We start from the raw sequence: 22,500 nt of genomic DNA, 5'->3' as shown, positions 1-22,500 counted from the left end.
TCACAATAAAGGATCTAGCAAATCTTATCAATAATATGAGAAAAAAAATGATTATCTTTAAGGAACAAGAAAAAAAAATATAATGATCCTTGTGTTTAGTGACCAAATGAATGTTGGAGATATGACATGAAGTGTTGATTTGCTTGTTTTGTTAGTTAGAACAAAGTCTTCTTCATCACGATACTTTTCATATGGGAAATCTTATAAAATTTAGCACCAGTGGATCAAGTTAAAGTGGAAAGGAAAAATAAAATTTCATTTCTTTTTTTTTTAAAACTTCAATCTCAAGATATGTTTCTTGTTTTAAAGAAATTAATTTTCAAAACAAGAATTTTGCAAACAGCAGTGAGCTTGAATAATACACAATGATGTGAATTTTAAAGGAAAAGAATATTTTCTATTTACTAAGAAAATTCTAAAAAATAATAAATCCTTATTCAATCATTAAATAATGAAAACTAGATGACAAAGATTATATAAATTAAACGAATTATCATATGTATTTCTATAAAAATAAGAGTTCCTAAATTTAAACATTTCAAAAGATTTTCATTATTAGTAGAACTTCAATGAGAGAAAATTGGTCATCAAAAATTATTCATTATTGAACATAACCTCATTAAAGAGAAACCTTATAAAATAAGGATAAGAAATTACATGCATTACGGATCTCTTAGCGAGACTACATTCTTTTGAGGAGGGAAGATTGTTAATTATAATCATATTCTAATAAATGTTCATTCATTTAGCCCCAAAAATCAGAAATTTACCTATTATTATTATTATTATTATTATTATTATTATTATTATTATTATTATTATTATTATTATTATTATTATGAGCTAAGCTCTAACCCTAGGAGGAAAAGCACGATGCTATAACCCCAAGGGCTCCAACAGGGAAAATAGCCCAGTGAGAAAAGGAAACAAAGAAAATAAATAAGCTACAAGAGAAATGATAACCTTAATAAAATATTCCAAGAACGGTAATAACAGTAAATTAGATCTTTAATATATAAACAATAAAAACTTCAAATAAAATTAAGAGGAAGAGAAATAAGATAGAAAAGCGAGTCCGAGTATTCCCTGAAGCATAAAATTAACAAATTTAAATCCAGATTATCAACACAGATAACCAATTTAATAAGAAATTTTCGAATACATCTTTTCTTGTTTTCTGAATGAAGGAATCTCATCACCTCATTGCCATAAAAAGGGGGTATCAATACTGGAATAAATGTTGCCAGGCAATTACCGTTTTAAAAACGGATACATTGTAGTAAAGGACTGATATTATGATAACCAATCGGTAAAATATAATAACAAAGTATGGTGAAATCTCGGTCGCCAGTATTTTTCTGAAATACGGGTAAGAACAGTATATTTTACTGAGAATTTCCGCTTAAAATTACGGATTTTTAACACTGCAGTTCTGTCGATGATATATTTATACTCTTAGGCCATTGTGCCAATGAGGCTTATCTTTTTTTATTTATAAGGTTTCGATGAGTGTAAGAATTTTTATCTAACTTCTTTTTACCTCTAAAATGATGGCCATAATTTTTTCAGGAAATAAATTAACACCTCTATACATCTGACTGACAAATGAATATCAGCTATCATCCACCCCTCTCTCTCTCTCTCTCTCTCTCTCTCTCTCTCTCTTTTGACTGAGCATCTCTATTTGTTTTTTTATTTTTTCATCTCCTAGTTCTATGTAGCTGCTTCAGTGTAAAAAAATAAGTAATTTTGATCTTAACCCACCTCTCTCTCTCTCTCTCTCTCTCTCTCTCTCTCTCTCTCTCTCTCTCTCTTCACTCACAAAAGTAAATTTTAACTAATGGTAAATATATTTATTTACTATTCATACCAGTTAATTTTTTGTTATTACCGTTTTCTTGTGTAAGTCTTACTAATTATATGTCCAAAAATTATTAAAACTATCTTATCAAAGTGCTGAGTAATCAAATGATAAAATTTATTTGTAATCCTTCATGGTATAATGAACTAATAAAAAGGACATTATTCACGCAACTCTAAAAAATAACTTAAGGCCTTTTTTTAATAAACCCTTTCCGAGAATAATCCAAAGTAAATGTTCATTATCTGACGCCGTAAATTAAAAATAATGACGATTGTTGATGGATACTTTTTATATACAATATCCTGTTGATAATATCTATAATAAAAAGTTGAATGTTTTTGCATATGTAATTAATCATTGCATAAAGAACTTCGTCTGAGCCTCGTATTGATTGATTGGTGTAGAATTATCTGGGATCCTGTCATCGCAAGTCATTGACGTTGATATCGTTTATTATAGATAAAAAAATAAAAGAATATTCAATTCTCAACATTAAAAGCATCGATGTCCTTATAGAATTCAAGTGGCTTTTAGAAGACTTGCTTCTGAAATGAATTTAAAAATACCACTAGCGTAGTACAACTCATCCTGGCCCAAGAATCTTGGCAAGAATGAGCCTGCCATACTCACGTCGAGCCTCAAACAGATATCTATTTCTTAAGGTGCCAGAAGTGGGACATACGTTCTCTATCATTGCATAAGGAAATTTGCCTGGGCCTTGGCGTGAGGTACTGTATGATGATAGGGCAGAGTTAAATTTTCTTTTTGTAGTCGGGGAATTGTATGTTTTTTTCTTTGTCTTCTTTATATAGGAGCTATGATCTGCTTACAGGGTCTTTAGAATTAGAATTTGGTGAAAGACTAACAAAAGTAGATCAGAAAATGGCTAGGTTAGGTAAAATTGGGAAATGAAAACGCCTGAAATTACAAACAAAAATCAGACTATATACATCAGTTTAGTGAGATCGGTGTTATTGTAGGGACATGAGTCATGATATGACAATAAAACAATCTCCAATAGATTTAGTAGATTTGACAATAAAGCCCTCAGAAGGAATTTGGGAGTTTAATGTCAAGACAGTATTAGAAATGAAACTATACGAGAGATTACTCGAGTGCCATATGTGGATGAGATCATGGTAAAGGGTAGATGGAGATGGTTTGGGCATGCTCTTCGTACTCCTCAAGAGAGATTGGTTCACCAAAAGCTGTGCTCTACAAGGCACTAAAATAGTTGGAAGACCCAGGCCTACACGGATGAGAAGTTTGAAGTGTAAAGTCGGATAATGAATGATCTTAAGTTCTCTGGCATCCTAACATGGAAGGTCATTGACGCCAATATTGTTTATTATAAATGAAGATTAAACGAATATTTAATTAAAACCAGAGAAGTGAAGATGGTATAAAAGTTAAATAGCATTAAGAAGAACTGCTTTGTACGACACATCATGTCCAAGGATCTTGGTAAGGATGAACCTGCCATCCTCACCCCGAGCCTCAAACAGATATCTATTTCTTTCTGTGCTATAAGTGAGGCATTCAGTCAATAAATGCGTCACTGTCAAGGGTATCAAACAGTCTTCGCAATATGGTTGGTGTTGGCCAGCCAGCAGAAAAGTATGAATGGAGAAGTATTGAATTAAAAGCTCAGGATAGAGACGACTGGAAAACTAACGTAGGCCATTTGGATCAGTAGGCATAGGATATGATGACGATGCTGATCTTTTACTTGAGGGTACATTTGGGCACACTACTTTATCCTAGGCTATTTCTCCTCCTCTATTCTTTTCATGTTTTTATAGTTTATATAATAAAAAAATCTGTTATGATGTCGTGTCTGATCATTGCTATATTTCATCCTAATTGTTCATTATTTTATTTATAGTTTTATTTATTTCCTTGTTACCCTTTCCTCACAAGGCTATCTAAAAACAAGAAAAGCTTTTCCTTATTGCAGCCCTTGGGTTTACGGCATCTGTCTTTTACACTAGGGTTGTAGCTTAACTTGTAATAATAATAATAACAACAACAATAATAAATAATAATAATAATAATAATAATAATAATAATAATAATAATAATAATAATAATAATAATAATAATAATAATAATATTAAAAGTTGGAAGTCTTTTATTTTTATTCATATCTATATCGGAATCCTGAAGGGCCTTCTGACTTTTTTGATACACTTTCAGAATGCTCAGCCTATGAATTACTCATATCCAAAATGAATTGAAGTAAGCTGGAATAATAATAATAATAATAATAATAATAATAATAATAATAATAATAAAAATAATAATAATAATAATATCAAAGAGGCCTCTCTTTTTTTATTATAAGGTTTCAATGAGTTGTATGAGTTTTTCTCTGACTTCTTTTTACCTTCTTAAATAAGGGCCATAATTTTCCAGTTTTCAGATAGTATATTAATATGTCTATATATCTGACTGACAACGGAACTTGACCTACTCTCTCTCTCTCTCTCTCTCTCTCTCTCTCTCTCATCTCTCTCTCCACTTGCATTCGTAAATTTTAACTAATGTAAGGTCTTTTATTCATTACTTTCACTAGTTAATTCTTTGTTATTACCATTTTCTTGTGTAAGTTTGATTAATTTCATGTCCAAAAATTATTTAAAACTATCTGTTCTTAAAATATTTATCATGATCGTTTTATATTTACTTTTTAGTCTATTTATTTCCTTGTTTCCTTTCCTTACTGGGCTATTTTTCTATTTTTCCCTGGTGTAGTCCTAGGGTTTATGGAATCTGTCTTTTAACTAGGGTTGTAGCTTAACTTGTTTTATAATAATAGCAATAATAGTTACTTTATCAGACACTTCAGATAAGACCAATATTATTTATTTCTGGAGTGACATCCATTATCTTCCTTTCGTGACAACAGTTTAAAGTCTTAAAGGCCGCTAATGAATGACAGAGGCTAGGGACAGTAACATTGCCCATCAAGGAGGACATTGCCCAGAAGACTGACCCATATACATTTGATCAGCGCTCAAGCCCCATCTCCACCCAAGCTGAGGACCAAGGGTGGCCAGGCAATAGCTGCTTGATGACTCAGCAGATAGACCGATAGGCTCCCTAAAAGCTCTAATTCTTAGGTCACAAGGTTGATGAAGTTGTAGCGACAAAATGAACTAACGAGTTTTAGCGGGACTCGAGCCCCAGTCTGACCATCACCAGCCAAGGGCATTATCGACAGGCCACCAAAACCCTTAAGTCTTTTGGAGTTTACGGCAGGTGTATGAACCCTCTGTCTGAGAGTCGAAAGTCTGCAGGACCCTTACCAGATCTAGTGGTGTCCTTTAGATATGTGACTAAATCTGAGATATGCCTGCAGATAGTCATCCTCATGGGGGGCAAGTTCCACTTCTAGTATCTTGGGGGCTTTGAGGTATGCCCCCCCTCTATTTTACGAGTTTATCTAGCATACACAATGCTATTTTATCTACTGTGCTATATCACTTCCACCGCTAAGCCATACTTTTTGCTATTTGAAGTTTGGGGCATATTATGAAGCCTCATATTTTAATTATTCTACAAAGGATTTATCTTCTTTGTTATGAAACATGTTTTGCCTTCAAGTAAAAAATTCGTTGTTTACAAGAGCATCATTTAGTGACACATGGCCTCTCAGACATAAGGTCGGGTATCGAGAAAAAATAGTTATTCATATAAAAGAAGACACTAAGCTATACTGATCACATTTAACTTGGATTGGATTTTGAGAAGGATGTATTTAAGTAGGTTATGGTTATAAAAAGATAAATATATAATTCTGATAACAGCGTTAAACCATCTAAACATCTATGGGAAAACTATATGGAAACCACAAATATTGTGACTCGGAGAGTTCTTTGTATCAAACGGGTTTTTTCTCTCAAAGCAATTTATTCCTTATTTAATTTAAATATTAAGACTAACGATGATATCTAAAAAAAAAAAACGCACAAGTACAGAAAAATTACATTAACCTATACCTTACCTCGTGGTTGAATAATATATCACAGTCGTAATACATTCCTGGACCAGGGTTCGATTCCTTGGCCGGTCAGAAGCTATTGTCATTGAGGGGTTATATATATATATATATATATATATATTTACTATATATATACTATATATGTATATATATGTGAATATATATATATATATATATATACATATATATATATATATTATAATACATATTTACTATATATATACTATATATGTATATATATGTGAATATATATATATATATATATATATACATACACACACACATTTATATATATAATTTATAATATACATATATATATATATATATATACATACATACATACGCATTTATAGTAAAGAGTTTTGATAATATATTTAACTTTTGATTACTCCATTGCGGATTGGTTGTCTCAGTAATATCATCCTCCTTTCAACTATGGACATAGTCTCTATCGTCTACAGGTTTTATTATTCTATTCTATTCTACTTTTGTATATATTCTTTAGCTTGAACATGCTTTCTATCTAAATCGTTAGCAGCGTCCCTAAACAAGAAAAAAATGTAATGTAAACTAAGTAATTGATAATAGTTTTATTAATAGAGTGCATATCTTTGATATATTTGTGGTTGGAATGATAAGACAGTAATTAGATAAACTCATGAAGAGAGAGAGAGACGAGAGGAGATGAGAGAGAGAGAGAGAGAGAGAGAGAGAGTTTTTTTTTTGTATTTCTCCAAATGTAAATGGGGCTAAGGGCCTGGAAGACTGATGACTCTGTGTTAGGGTGGAGAGGGACAAAAGAAATGTTTTAGTGAAAAGTAAAAGGTGTAAATAAACTGAAACGAGGGATGGTGGTTATGTTTATCCATGCAGATCTTATTTGCATTTGTGAGAGAGAGAGAGAGAGAGAGAGAGAGAGAGAGGAGAGAGAGATATTATTATTATTATTATTATTATTATTATTATTATCATTATTATTATTATTATTATTATTATTATTATTATTATTATTATTATCATTATTTAGATAATTGAAATGAATATTATCATAAGTAAAGTTATTAGAATTATAATCATTATTAAATTCATTATTATCTACAAATTCTTTTAACCTGGCTCACACAACGAGATACAAAGTATACAGTATAAATAGGAGAACTGGTATGGTTTAGCCATTTAGTATTATTAAAATTACGAAACTGACGACAAGTATTGAACATTTTGACGAGGCACAGAGAGAGGAGAGAGAGAGAGAGAGAGAGAGAGAGAGGAGAGAGAGAGAGAGAGAGGGGGTGGTATCACATGTATGGAGAAACTCCTATTAAATCAACTTAATCAGGAATCTATATGCAAATGACCTTTTCTTCCCACCGCTTGAAAAAATGCAAAAGAGTTCTGGGCAGAAGCGTCGAACGGTAAAGTTGGAGTAATTTGGATGAGGAGTAACCTCGTAAGAGGAAATTGCCAAACTCGCGAGTTTGATTAACCTAGAAAATTTTAAATGATCGGAAGGAGAGTCGTATGAAAGCTGTAGTTGGTTTTTATATTGCAACAGGTGGACCCTCTGATTTTAGTTAGTTCAATATAAATGTTATGTCATCTAGACAATGTAAATAGTGTGATATGATACAAAGATATAAAAAGAAAAAAAATGGACTAACGATGAGAAGGGGATGCTATCGACTAAAAGTATGAAATGCAGTCAGATGAATTATAAATTAACTGGTTTCTGCTATACTTTTTATGATATACATATGTATATATATATATATATATATACATATACATATATAGATATATATATATATATAAAGAAAGACATATTGTACTATGGTATATGAGTAATATATATTGTTAGAAAATGTTACGTTTTGTTATAAAGATTTCGTATTTTTTTTCTATTTTTTTTATGATATCTAGAAACATTGAATTAAGAGTCTCTGGAATTCTTAGAAAAATTTATGCTTAATTATAAAACGATTGTAAACGACATGGCTGAAGGGTATGAAGTTGTGTATTGATAGATGATAAAGGGAGAAGTATTGATTTAAAAGCTCGGGATATACACGACTGGCGAAATCTAACAGAGGCCCTTTGCGTCAATGTATGTAGGAAGCGATGGTCATGATGATGATAGTATATATATATATATATATATATACGTATATATATATATATATATATGTATATTTATATATATATATATATATATATATACATATATATATATGTATGTATTATATATATATATATAATATAGTGTGTGTGTGTGTGTATATATTTCCTATGACTCCCATTGGCGAGGAGAATAGTAATACCTATGTGAGTGGTGATACTGCAAATTAGTACACTCAGATACCTCATTCTTACACAAATAGCCAAACTGGAAGTAGGAGTAGACTGGAAGGGTGGGAATCTGTGTGTGGTGTGCATTTGTTTGTGCATACGCGTGTGCGTGTATATCTATCTGAATATCTAACCGTCATTTTAGACGGGCCGCATACAATAGTATAGACATATTGAACGAGGTATTGCAAAGTAGAGGCCTTGAAATTTAGAACTTTAGAGGTGAAAGGCCCAATTATTGGTTTCTTTGTTTGATATGATAATGATGAAATCATTGTTTATAATGTAAAAAAATATACCATTGTTGTTATTTCTCATCAGACAAGCTTTATGGATGCCATGGCGTAATGTTCATGGAAATATTAATAGGAAAACATCAATGGCTTTATATCCATACGACGGCAGGATGTAAATAGCACCTCCATCAAGTTTTGACCTTTAAGGCGCCTATACACATTCAAATTTAGGAAGGCTGGTGGGGAATAGGATATAAATGATCCTCCTACATCAAAGGTTAGCCTAATGCCTTGCCATCACATAGTTTCATATGCTTCTTTTTATTTTACTATATAATACAATATAGTGTAGAATATATAATATTATATTGTAATATCAAACAGTTTGATTGATATTCTTGCGATATTGTACATATATAAGAATGTTCTATTTTTCTGCAAAAAGTAATCAAAGATCAATGATAAATCTAGGAGTCTTCATTAAAAAAAAAAAAAAAAAAAAAAAAAAAAAAAAAAAAATAAAATAAAAACATTAGAATATATATGATCTGATTCGACTTTGAATTAGTATACCTAAGTATGAGTACTCTTAGTGTTCATACTTTAGTAAAGCATTAATCCTTTTTTTAATAAGGTCTTCCAGTTGAAATAAAGCTGTAATAAAACTCAATTTGAATTTTATATTATTTTCCAGACTCTAATCCATGCAGTTTAGGTCATTGGGATATGATTTGAGCGTCAGCACTTTTGGCCTATTTTGATTTAGGAAGGTGTATGCTTATAAGATGGCTGAAGAAATACTATTCACCACCGAAAACTAAATCTCACCTATTGATACTAAATGACATACCTTAGTTTACCAGCTAGGTTGATAGATTTAGGTAACACCTCCATATCGGTTAGCCATGAAAATGAAATAGAAACTGGTTAGATGTACTGAATATCCATAAGTTCTCTGGAATGTAGAATTCTGGTAGATCGTCAACATATCCTCTTGCCATCTAAAATTGGGTGAGCTTGCCTTCTTTTACATTTTTAACTCTTTTAGGGAAGCATTTAATTCATCAGCCTTCTTAACTCACATGGTAAGCTATCAAGGCACTTTGGCTATGAAGTCTGGTATTGGAGACAGGTTCGCTTTGGAAATGGTATCTTATAGCTGGAGTCTCAAAGGAAGACCAGTGGATCTTTTATTCAGTCCCTGCTATTTGTGTTGAAGGAAATAAAAATAGGATGAAGGCTAAGGAAATTGACGTCCAACAATGTATAATTTAAAAGTAGAAACGATATTGAATTTGGATACCATTTTATCATCAAAATCGTAGAACAGATTGTATTTTTCAACCAAACCATTGGTCATACTTCCTTGAACCACAGATTTTTTTTTCCAAGGTAAGGAAATATATCAATATGTGTACACTACGAACTCTCTCTTATTGTTCGACACATTAATATACTGCCAAGGTTAATCTGCAGCAAGACATTAACAGGAACGTTTTGATAAAGGTATTAAAGACTTTACGGGCATGAGGTTGATCATCTTGATGTCATAAGTTATAAAAAACGTGCTTATTCAATAAATAATGGTCCATGAATTATACAACGCCATGATGATAAATTTTTTAAATACCTCACAAGATGCGTTTGATAGGAAAATAGAAAAATATATTTAAATTGCTTTCCACAACCTAGTAATAATAACAATAAAAATCAATCATATTCGTTCTTTAATCGTCACTAGAGAACAGAGAGAGAGAGAGAGAGAGAGGAGAGAGAGAGAGAGAGAGAGAGAGAGAGAGAGGGGTACCCAATTTCATATAAAGGCTCTAGAGCCAATTGATGTAGGAGTTAATCTAATTCTTTCTTATTGTTTTTTACTCAGTTTCCAACTCAGTAGGTATCTCTACTAGACATCCTTTTAATATGGTAATTGCTTTTAAAGGATTGTCACTACCTCTGCAATGATCCTCAAGACATTTCAGTTTTATAGTTCTCGGCTAAAAGCCAAATCTCCGGGATTTGTTTAATAGAGGCCATAAGAGTAATCAGTGTATTACGATGTCTTTTGGCAGAGATGTTATATTTTGGGCTTTTATGAAAGTTATGATACTCTCTCTCTCTCTCTCTCTCTCTCTCTCTCTCTCTCTCTCTCTCTCTCATTTTTCCCTGTCTTTCCTCCTTTTCTTTTTGTTATTTTTCTATTTCATTGGCATAATTATATTACAGATTTAAGATAAACTCAATTCCAATGGGTAAGAAGGTGTATAAGTTATCAACTGATTACAATATAAAATTTACAAATAGGATTCTCGACAATATTGCTGATACTCAGAAAATCTGCAAAGCATTTGTGCAGAATGGTTGTTGATTTCCGCAAAAGTAAGTCATAAAGGTGTGTTCTGAAGAAGGGCAAGCCTCAGTAATAACTACCTCATCTAAAAAAAACATAAAATGTGAGTAATAGGTTGACCAAGGTACCAGTCACTTGTTGAGATGCTACTACCAGAGAGTTATTTGCTACTTCAATTGGCCAGTTAGTACGACATTGGATCACTCTATGGCCACGGCTCAATTTTTTTCTTAGGCTGTACATACAACAAATATGTGGTCTTTTCTTTACATATTTTCCTTTTTCTCCAAACATCTGTTAGATCGAGGGAAACAGATTAATTCTTCTCAACTCAAGTGGTTAATTACTGTAGTTTTTCAGTGGCTACTATCCACATGGTTAGGATAGAATCTCTTGCAAGAGAGAGAGATTCTTCAAAATCAAACCAATGTTTTTTAGTTTTGGGTGATACCATAGGCTCTGTACAAGGATTGAGAGTACATACAAGGAAACCATTTCATCTCCTTTTCATTTTTCCTCATGTTCTTTGAAATGCTGATTTGAGCAAGCTCACTACAGGAGCTAAAGATGCCTGGTACTTTATCGAGAAGTGGCCTTTTTCTTATCTGTTCCTTTATCCTAGTCTATGGTATAAATCTGCGCACATCTCTCTCTCTCTCTCTCTCTCTCTCTCTCTCTCTCTCTCTCTCTGGATATACGTATATATATATATATATATATATATATATTATTGATATGTTAATCCAGATACTCTATTACAGCCTCTTAGTGTCTGGAAAGCAGACAAGAGCATGCACCAAATGAACAAACATTGACACATTACAGTCCTCGTCTGGATAAATAAAGGATTTAAAAATAACGGAAACAAACGTCAAAGAATAAAATGAGCAATTGACTATATTTTAGAAATCTTGGTAAGAGCTGAATTAAACGATTGTACACAAAGGATTGAAAATAGCGTACATATAAACAATAATGGATCAAAGGATGGTTAGTTAGAAACATGATTAAAGGAAGGATTACTATCTGTGTCAAGGCATAATAGAATCAAAGCATTTGATAATCTAAAATATTAAGGTATTCAACTTTCCAAACACTTTAGATTTTTTTAGTTATACGTAAAAATATAATTCCCATTCAAGGTTCATAACAGGGAAACAGATAATACTTGATAATTGATTATATTTATGAATACTGGAACACAATTTAAAATTAATGGATAAAAATACTCTTCAGCTTTAAAAAGGAAATTAAATTTTCGTTCACGAAGAAAAATATTGTTGGTAATGAGAGATTTAACAACGAGATTATACAGATAATAATCTTAAATGACATTTGTTTGACTGAAAGATTTTTTTATTTATGCCTCTACCATGATAGAAAATTTTTATTTTTATGAAGTTAATGGAAGAATGATCGTTAATATAATATAATTTAATATAATGTAATATAATATATTATAATAAAATGTAATATAATATATTATAATATAATGTAATATAATATAACAAAATATAATAAAATTCAATGTAATATATTATATTACAATATATTATGATATATAATATGAAATATATATAATATAATATAATATTATATAATATAGTATATTTTAATATTATATAATATGATATAATCTAATATAACATATCATAATAAACAAATCAAATTTGCGTATTTGGTAGTTATAAAACTTGGCAATAAAAATTATTTAATAATAATGGAAAATAGGCTATTTCAGGATAGATGCTAACCTAAATCATTTACTTCTTAAATAAAGGAACTGGAATTTCTATCTCACAGTAGGCAGTATTTGTTGATTTAAGAGTGGAGGAACGCCTATTTCTATACTCGTGAAGCAAAAGTTTTGCATTTGATGTCAAACAAGTTACTGTAATCCTCTTAAGTAAAAATAAAAATTTTATTAATCATTTCATTATTTTGATGTCTATTATTTTTCCTATATTTATTCCTTACTCATAAAACAAAGGATTTTATCACATTTCAAAACATAAGTAATCCGCCATAAGATGAGTGTAAATTCTTTATACGTTTACTTATTCCTGATGGATATTGGAATAAATTAACTATAAATATTAAAATTATATTATTTAATATTTCCCGTAAGACCCTTCCCCACAAGCGACCTTGTCCGAATTTCTTCCCTAAACCGTGTGTATCCAATATTGACACTTGACAAACCCTCAGCTGCTAACTCAATTAACATTGGGACGAAACATTTTAAACTTTACATTCTCTTTACTCTTATTATTATCATCATTATTACTAGCCAAGCTACAACCCCAGTTGGAAAAGCATCATGCTTCAAGCCCAATTACCCAAATAGGGAAAATAGCCCAATGAGACAAGGAAATAAGGAAATAAATAAATAACAAGAGAAGTTAATGAACAATTAAAATAAAATATCTTAACAACAGCAACAACATTAAAATGAATCTTTCGCATATAAACTATAAAAAAAATAAAAAAAAATAAAACCTCAGGAAGAGAAATAAGATACAATAGTTTGCCAGAGTGTACCCGCAATCGAGAGAACTTTAACCAAAGACAGTGAAGACCATATTACAGGTGTGCACTACCCAAGACTAGAGAACAAATGTTTGATTTTGGAGTGGCCTTCTCCTGGAAGAGCTGTTTACCACAGCTAAAGAATCTCGGTTCATAGTCTATTCACTTTCATGTTTTGAATCAAATAATATTGTCTTTTTACAGTTTAAAATAACCTACAGAAATTAGGATTGCTTGGTGTTATATGCGTTTAATCAATTCTAATTTATATTTTACCATAAGGGAAACTCAAGAAACTGTGAATATTTTTTAACATCAAATATGTAATTACATATATTGATGTGAGGAGATGATACACACTCGAATTCTTAAGCCCAAAATATTGTGAATGGTGGGGTTAAGGTGGCTATGTATTTCGGGGGAAGAATGACAATATTGATGATTAATAGGTACGATAGGAGAGAGAAGGAGATTTAGTGGGTACTTACTATTCCGAAATCAGTCTGTTCTACCATGTAGAACACAGTACTCAAAATGCTTGAACTCGATCGCTCTACCAAAGAGAAAATGGAGTCTCCGTGGATGGACTGAAAAGTCTTTGAGACATCCAGAATCCATGTAACACACACACACACACACTCTCTCTCTCTCTCTCTCTCTCTCTCTCTCTCTCTCTCTCTCTCTCTCATTTTTGATACTCCATGCAAATAAAATTAATCAATATACATAAAAGATCTCATATGTAGTAGGCGAGGGTTAATGTGGCATTTTTATGCGATCAGTTTCCAGACGTAAATCTCACTGGGTAGAATTGGAATCAGGAAGATATAATACGTGTGAGTTATCTTTTATATTATTATAGTTGAATTAAAATTCTCCTTTCAATAATCTGATATCATGGTATAATAGTGTATAGGGCAGAATTCGTCTATCACGAAATATATAGATCACAGCTCCAAAGTCAATTCCATGATAAATCATGGTTTAAAAACATTATTTTCGATTTTAATACATTTCCTCTCATTTAGCGACAATATTTTCTACACGGGTAACGTTAATAATCCTTTACAGGTTTTAATTTGAAAAGATAATTTCTTATACAATTTGAGCTTCTACATATATATCAAACAAACTATTTTTCAGTGCTGATGGGAATTTCATTCCAGGAAATACACGTTCCGTTATAAAGGCACAATTAAGGAGATAATATTAAATATCCAGAGAAATATTTACTTAAAAAATCTGGTTTATGTAGAGTAACAAAAAACAAAAAGGTGATTAAAAACTTTAATTTTCTAATTTCAAATAAAATAGTAAAGCACGTGCATCAGACAAAATGATGTGTTCCCTATCCACTATTTAGTCTACACTACAGCTGGCATCAGACTCATTCAAAAACCTGTTGGTGGTATAAGCTATTTTGAACTATTATCACTCCATTATTATACTTTCTATTTTTTAGGGAAATGTTAACAAATGTTGAAAAAATTTGTTGAATATACACATGCAAATTATCACCCTTACGTGACCCCTTCGTAGCCTATAAACGCTATCTGTGTATTGAGGGCGTTTGTTCATATTTTCAGGTAGCTTAGGACAGTGGTGAATGTCTTGAGCAGTTTTTCCCCCTTTTTTTTGACTGCAGCCAGAGGCAGTCCTGTGTTGAATGCTGGAAATATCCTTCATTATTATTTCGACCAGCTTTGGAACATTTTAACTACTTTAACAATTGCACTTCCCTTTTGTCATTGATCTGATATCAAAGTGAGAACAGTTATTTTTCCTTATGTTGTGGAATTAACAAACTAGAACGGACATGATTACGAATTTTGGAAAGCCTTGTCCTGACAGATGGACACGATTAATAACGACCCTTGCTCTCATAGTGATTATTGATTAGAATTATTTTTGAAGGGATGGTGATGTTCAGGGCCATGACGAGGACCGGATACTGATTACAGATTTAATTGCTCTATGATTCAGACTACATTGCAGTGTCCTCATTGGCCCAAGAGCGCTGTGAACAGTTGTTTGGAAGTTTCAGTCTAGAGTGTGGTGACGTGGTGCCAGTGTCAACATATACCCAATATACATATATTTGTCTATGTTTTCTTTTGATAGATGTGGGTACACATAAGTATTGATGTTAAGTTGGGTTTTTTTTTCTCTCGAATGTATTAGGATTAAGAAATATAGTTGTAAGGGTAGGATTTGTTTTACTGTTCCTTCTGTTCAATAGTCTACTTGACGTGAAGTAAGTGGAAAATTTGTGTTGTGGCACAATTTGTCTGTTAGAGTGATTTAAGGGTGTGGGGTTGGTTGTTGCAATATCCGAACCACATCTGTACCATTGTCTTTCACTGTCTTAGGGGTAGAGTTTTCTCGCTTGAGGGTACACGCAGGCACACGATTTTATCTTATTTTTCTTCCTCTAGTTTTTGTTTAAGTTTTTTAGTTTATATGTGAAATATTTATTTTAATTTTGTTACTGTTCTTAAAATATTTTCATTAATTATTTTTCTTGTAGTTTCTTTATTCCCTTTCCTCACTGGGCTATTTTCCCGGTTGGAGCCCTCTGGTTTATAGCATTCTGTTTTTCCAACTAGTGTTGTAGCTTAGCAAGTAATAATAATAATAATAATTATTATAATAATAATAATAATGATAATAATAATAATAACAATAATAATCATAATAATAATACTAAAAATATTAATGACAACAACAACAACAACAACAACAACAATAATAATAATAATAATAATAATAATATTAATAATAATAATAATAATAATGATAATAATAGGTGGAGTTGAAAATTACAACAGGTAAAGTCAGGAGTGGAGTGCGATGCGTTTCGGAATTGCTTGCTCCATCTTCAGGCGAGAAGTGAGGCTCTGGCTGGATCTGGGTCCTTATATTTCCCGGCTATGGTTTGTAGAGAGGGGCCTCGAATTTTGATTGGTCGATCGGAGGTTATAGGCTCGGGTGGCAGATGTACGACGAGCTTGGCTCTGCCCTCCCAGACTGAGAGGTAGGAAGGAATTCTGATTCCTGATTGGTCAAGACGCGCGCCGAGCCAGCCGTAAAGTCAGGCAGTCTCCTTTCTCATTCAGTGGACCCCCCTGGGCTGAGAGAGGTATCGGAGTTCCCTGATTGGCTGAGACGAGCGCCGAGACGGGATCAAAGTCAGGCAGCCCATTCCTACGCTCAGCAGACTGGAATTCCGGACCATGTTCGCCGCCAAAATCGGCATTCGGCCAGACGATTTCTCCATTTGTGGGGGTGTCAGGATCGGGGTTATCATCGTTCTGGGGGTCTTGGTCTTGTCCTAGCGCTGGTATGTCGACAGGATGGTAGGAGGAACATCTCTTGGGTCGTATTCAATGCTGGTTTCCTCGTTCTGGATTAACAGAGCTTCCAATATTTTGTAGGCGCCGGCTCTCAGGGGCGCTGCCGATAATTTTGGTATTGGCGACGATGTCTGCCCCGGTTAATTTGGGTGTTATGTCGCTGTAGAGCATGATTTCTTATAGCACCTTGCTGGACGTGGCATGAAATCCTCTTTGAAAGTTTCATAGTAGTCATACCTATGTATTTGCCGGGGCATCCTCGGACTGGGCAATGGTAAGAGTAGACTACATTTGCCTTTTTCAAAGGATCGTTCTCAGGGGGCGCTGGATTGTTTCTCATGATCAAGCTGCGGGTTTTTTGTTTGGTAATAGATGATGAGTTTCACTTTCGTGGTCTCATCAGTGGGTGACACGTTGTTAGTGATGATGTCTTTAATGGCCTTCTCATCCCGCTGATATTCTGCGTGCATTAGGCCTTTGTAGTTAAGCTTGATGTCTCTAGATCCGTTGGTGGGGTTGTTGGCCCTATCTCTAGTGCTGTCGGACCCCTGGCTGGCGCTGTTGGACCCTTCCACCGCAGAGGACCCTTACCACTTGTCTATAGCTGTCCTCACTTCACGCTGGACTTGCTTGTTGCTGTAGCCATTGTTGATGAGGACCTGTGTGACCCTTTCCAGCTCCTTGTGGGTGTCAGTCCATGACGAGCAGTGTGACAAGGCTCTGCGTACAAAGGCCTTGATGGTCGAGGCCCTGTAGTGGGCAGGACATTCAACTTTGCCATTTAAACACAAGCCGAGATTTGTGGGCTTAGTGTAGACGGTGGTCTGGAATCCCTCGTTGGTGGAAGAAATCAAGACATCCAGGAATGGGAGGCTGTTGTCGACGCTGTTCTCAAGGGTGAAGTGGAGGACGCTGTTGTCCTCAAAGGTCTTCCTTAGGTTCTCGATGGCTTGGGTGGAAGTGGCTTGACGAAAGTGTCGTCAATATAACGGAAATAAGCGAGGGGGCACTCGAGTTGGGAGAATACCCTCTCCTCTACTACTCCCATGTAGAAGTTAGCAAAGAGTACGCCGAAGGGCGAGCCCATCACCACGCCATCCTTTCGCAAGTATATGTGCCCACGGTGAGTAGTAAAGGGGGCCCTCTTAGTGCAGATGGCAAGGAGGGTCCGAAGGGCTTGCTCTGGGATATTCAATTCGGGAGTCGTCTCGTCCCCGTAGACTCTATCAGCGATAAGGGTCGATGGTTTCGTCAACAGGGACATTAGTGAACAAAGATTCGACGTCCATCGATGCTATGACCCCCCCTCGCCCCGTGGACGTCCTTGATCCTCTCTAGGAATCCGGCAAAGGAGGCCACAACAGTGGCGGTCAGGGACATATGGCGTCAAAATCATGTTCAGTTTCTTGGCCAGCGGGTATGTAGGCGTAGGGCTTTGGCTGATGATAGGTCGAAGTGGGTTGCCTTGCTTGTGGGTTTTTAACATTGGCCGTAGAGGTAACCAAAATCATAATCTCCCGAAATCATGGGCAGGTGTTTGGCGTTAGTAGCAGCATTAATGGCCTTGATGGTGCGATTTGCCTCCCACTTGATGTCTTCATCAGGGTTGCTCGTGAGGCGCTCGAATTTGGTCAGGTCGGCGAGGATGGCATCCAATTCTCGTGGTACTCATGGGTGTTGATGAGTACAAAGGCAGCTGTCTTGTCAGCCCAACGGACGGTAATATCAGCTACTCGTTTGAGCTCTTTAGCCAGCAGCTCTCATCTCCTTAGAAACGATGCCACTGCTGTATCTACCCCTATCAGTAAAGGCCTCGGCGAGCAGAAGTGGCTGAAGGGCGTCAGTCAACCGGAGGGCACCACGTTCTTGGAGGTTGAGGATGGAATCTAAGAGTAATTCCATCTCCAGGCGCTTGTCAGTTGGTCTCGGTCGGGTGATGAAGTGGCCAGTTGAGGCCATTCTTGAGGATCTGCCCCCTGTGCTGGCGTAGGGACGTAGCTGGAGATGTTAATGTATTCCTGGCGGACCTCTGGGATCCGCAGCTTTCTGCCATTATGGGTGACCAGCTTCCTCAAGATGGTCCTCCTCCTCTTCTTCAAGTCCCTCTCCTTAAGGACTTGTCGGGCAGGGATGATGTTGTTGGGGTAGCTCAGGCCCCCTCCAAGGTCCTCTTCATGGTTGAGGTTGTAGATGTTCATACAATCCAAAACACTTTACAGGACTTTTAGCCGTTAAAGAATAAGGATTCTACACCTGAAAATTGAAATATGAGAAAAAAATATTAAAAGAAACTTACAAAAATACAACAAGTTTATTCATATCCTTATCTACAAGAAAATAGAATTGTTATTTCCACGTTGGTTGTGTTAGAATTCCCTTGCGTTAGGGTACACTCGGGTACACTACTCTATTTATTTTCGCATTTCATTACATTTCCTTCACATTGTTATTTTCTCCTCTTTGAGTCCTTAGGCTTATAATATCCTGTTTCCAACTAGGGTTAGAGCTTAGCTAGTAACATAATAATTATGAATTGCTTTTATTGACACAGATCAACGTAAAATTAACTTTTTTTAATAGTGGAACGAGTTGGAAGCCAGAGCGAATAAATATCACTTAAAAAATAGAAGTAACGAGTTATTGACGTATGGAATAGACTATGTGGTTTTTCCTCATCCCAGGCATAACTTTATCATTTTATTAATTACAAAAAGACACACAAAATACCTGAAAAATTACAGCCTAATAAGTTTACTTCCAGTGATATATGAAATATTTATAAATGTTATAGAAAGTGTTAGACTTTAATCAACCAAGAATGTTGTGTGTTTTAGAACCGGATTTTCAATAACTTGACCATATCCGTGTAATAAACCACCAAATGGATTAATTCAACAGATAATGACAAACCACTATGTAAGGCCTTCATAGACTATGAGAAGCCTTTCGATTATGTAATACCTCAGTAGTAACTGAAAGCCCTTCGATAAGCAAGGAATAGATTAATCCTACGTCAGAACACTTGATGCAATCTTTATGGGAAATAGTGCAATACCAAAATTACCTAAATATAGTGAAAAACTTTCGATTAAGAAAAGAATTAGAAGGAGACACCATCTCTCCAAAATTATTCACATTGTTCCAAGAAGTTTTTAAGAATTTAGATTGGGAAAATGTGATTTTAACATCACTGTGTAAAACCTTAAAAACTTAAGATATGAAGATGACATAGTTTTATCTAATGAATGAATGGAGGAACTGCAAAAATTGAAAAAGGTTTGAATATACAAAGCAAAAACGTAGGACTGGAAATGTATATGAATAAAACAAAGGTAATGTATAAGGAAAATGAAAAAGAAAATAACAAAATTAAGGGATAGTGACAAAGGCAACACACAGAGACTTATATAATATATATATATATATATATATATATATATATATAATATATATATATATATATATATATATATATATATGGGTGTATATATATATATAGATATATATATATATATATAATATATTATATACATAATATATATATTATATATATATATATATATATATATATATATATATATATATATATATAAAATATATATATATATATATATATATATATATATATATATATATATATATATATATATATATGTATATATATATATATCTATTTATATTATATATATATATATATATATATATATATATATTTATATATATATATATATAATATATATATAATATAAATATATATATATATCTCCTCTCCTCTCTCTCTCTCTCTCTCTCTCTCCTCTCTCTCTCTCTCTCTCTCTCTCTATATATATAATATATAAATATATATATATATATATATATATCTATTTATATTATATACAATATATATATATATATATATATATATATATATATATATCTATATATATATATATCTATCTATCTATCTATCTATATATATATATATATATATATTATATATATATATATATATATATATATATATATATATATATATCTGCCTATAAATATACATACACTGTAGAATATGTTTAAAAAAATATCGGTATTATCATATATAACCTGATAAATTTACCCTTATTATCGTCTAAATAATTTACAATTTGATTGTGGGTTGTAGGAACACGTAACCATTTTTTTTTCTATTCAATCTTTTAAGGTATATAAATGCTATTCATTGGAAAATGAAAGACACCCGAGACAGTATACCGCAAATTCCCACATTATTTGTTAATTTGGGAATATGGTAAAAGCAATACTTTTCCAAATGGTAAGGTGTCTGTGTACAGGTATTATGATTCATATAACCACAATGGGAGAGATGGTCGAGTAAGTTAGGGAAATTTTATTACTAAGCCCCTGGAATTCCATAAGGAGATGAAGTCTGGAAACCCTAATTCCTTCAAACGACATTATGGTGTATTAGAAACGCTTGCCAATTACGTCCCACAAATAATAAAGAACTCAGGACTTAGGACAGCTTAGAGGGATAAATTAAATTTTGTATGGCAATCCTAAAAAAAGAAAAAAAAGATAAATAAACGAGTTTGAAGAAGTATTTTTTTTTCTGGGTCAGACGTAATTTCCTATTATTAGAGGATGGAATAAGTTCTCCTCCCTTTCTCAAGGTTTTAACTCTATGGCCAGTTTTCTTTTAGAGAAAAGTTTACCACCACTCTTCATCTGCAATTGCACCAGTAATGGTTAATTAACAATTTCTTGATAATGAATATGAATGCTCGTTTTTTTTTCAATCAGGATAGAGTTTCACTTCAGTGGAATGAATGAATGAATGATTTGAAGTTCTCTGGTATCCTGACATCGAAGGTCATTGATGCCGGTATGATTTATTATACAAATAAAGATTAAAAGAATATTCAATTAAAATCGGAAAAGTAAATATGTTATAAAAGTTAAATAGCATTAAGAAGACCTGCTTCTGATACAAATTTAGAAAAAGCTATCTGTGTCAGCTTATCTCGAGGTCAGATAAAATTGCTGTTCATCTGTCCTGACATTGAATTTATTGTTTTGAGATATGTAGAGGAACTAGTCAATCAATCCTTCTTCCTACAAGCCTAAAGGAACCCAGAAAAAATAAAAACAATGGCATAATGGAATCTGTTATTCCAAGAAATGCTAAGTGTTTTTAGTTTTTTTCGCATGCTTTAGAACTTGCTTTCGACAGAAGGGAACACAATTCTTAACATTATTATTATTATTATTATATTATTATTATTATTATTATTATTATTATTATTATTATTATTATTATTATTATTATTATTATTATTATTATTATTATTGCAAAAACAAATGCTATAAGCCCAAGGCTCCTACAAAGAAAAATAGCATAGTGAGGAAAGGAAATAAGAAAGTATATAAACAATATGAGAAGTAATGAACAGTTGAAATAAAATATCTTAAGACCAGTAACATTAAAATAGATCATTCATATATAAACTATAAAAAAAACAATACTATAAAGAGATACTTATGTGCGCTAGATATTAGTCTACAAAACCAATTTAGTGTCCACAAACAACCATCATGTATACGGTATTGGTAAAAAATTCAACAGTAAAGCAGCACAAAACCCAAACTTAAATTATAATAACTTAACATTATCAACGGATTTATGCTCAACACTAACTTAAAAGCTTAAGTCTAAAACATGGAATGTGAGATTACTTATATGCCATATCCATTGAAATGTTTCGCCAACTGGTATCAAAAGAGTTCAGGTAACATGACAACTGATCGGTAAACCAGAAAGGGTAGGACCTTCAACCACATTA

The sequence above is a fragment of the Palaemon carinicauda genome, chromosome 1 (genome assembly GCF_036898095.1).
Source record: "Palaemon carinicauda isolate YSFRI2023 chromosome 1, ASM3689809v2, whole genome shotgun sequence".
Lineage (NCBI taxonomy): Eukaryota > Metazoa > Arthropoda > Malacostraca > Decapoda > Palaemonidae > Palaemon > Palaemon carinicauda.
This window is presented reverse-complemented; position numbering follows the sequence as displayed.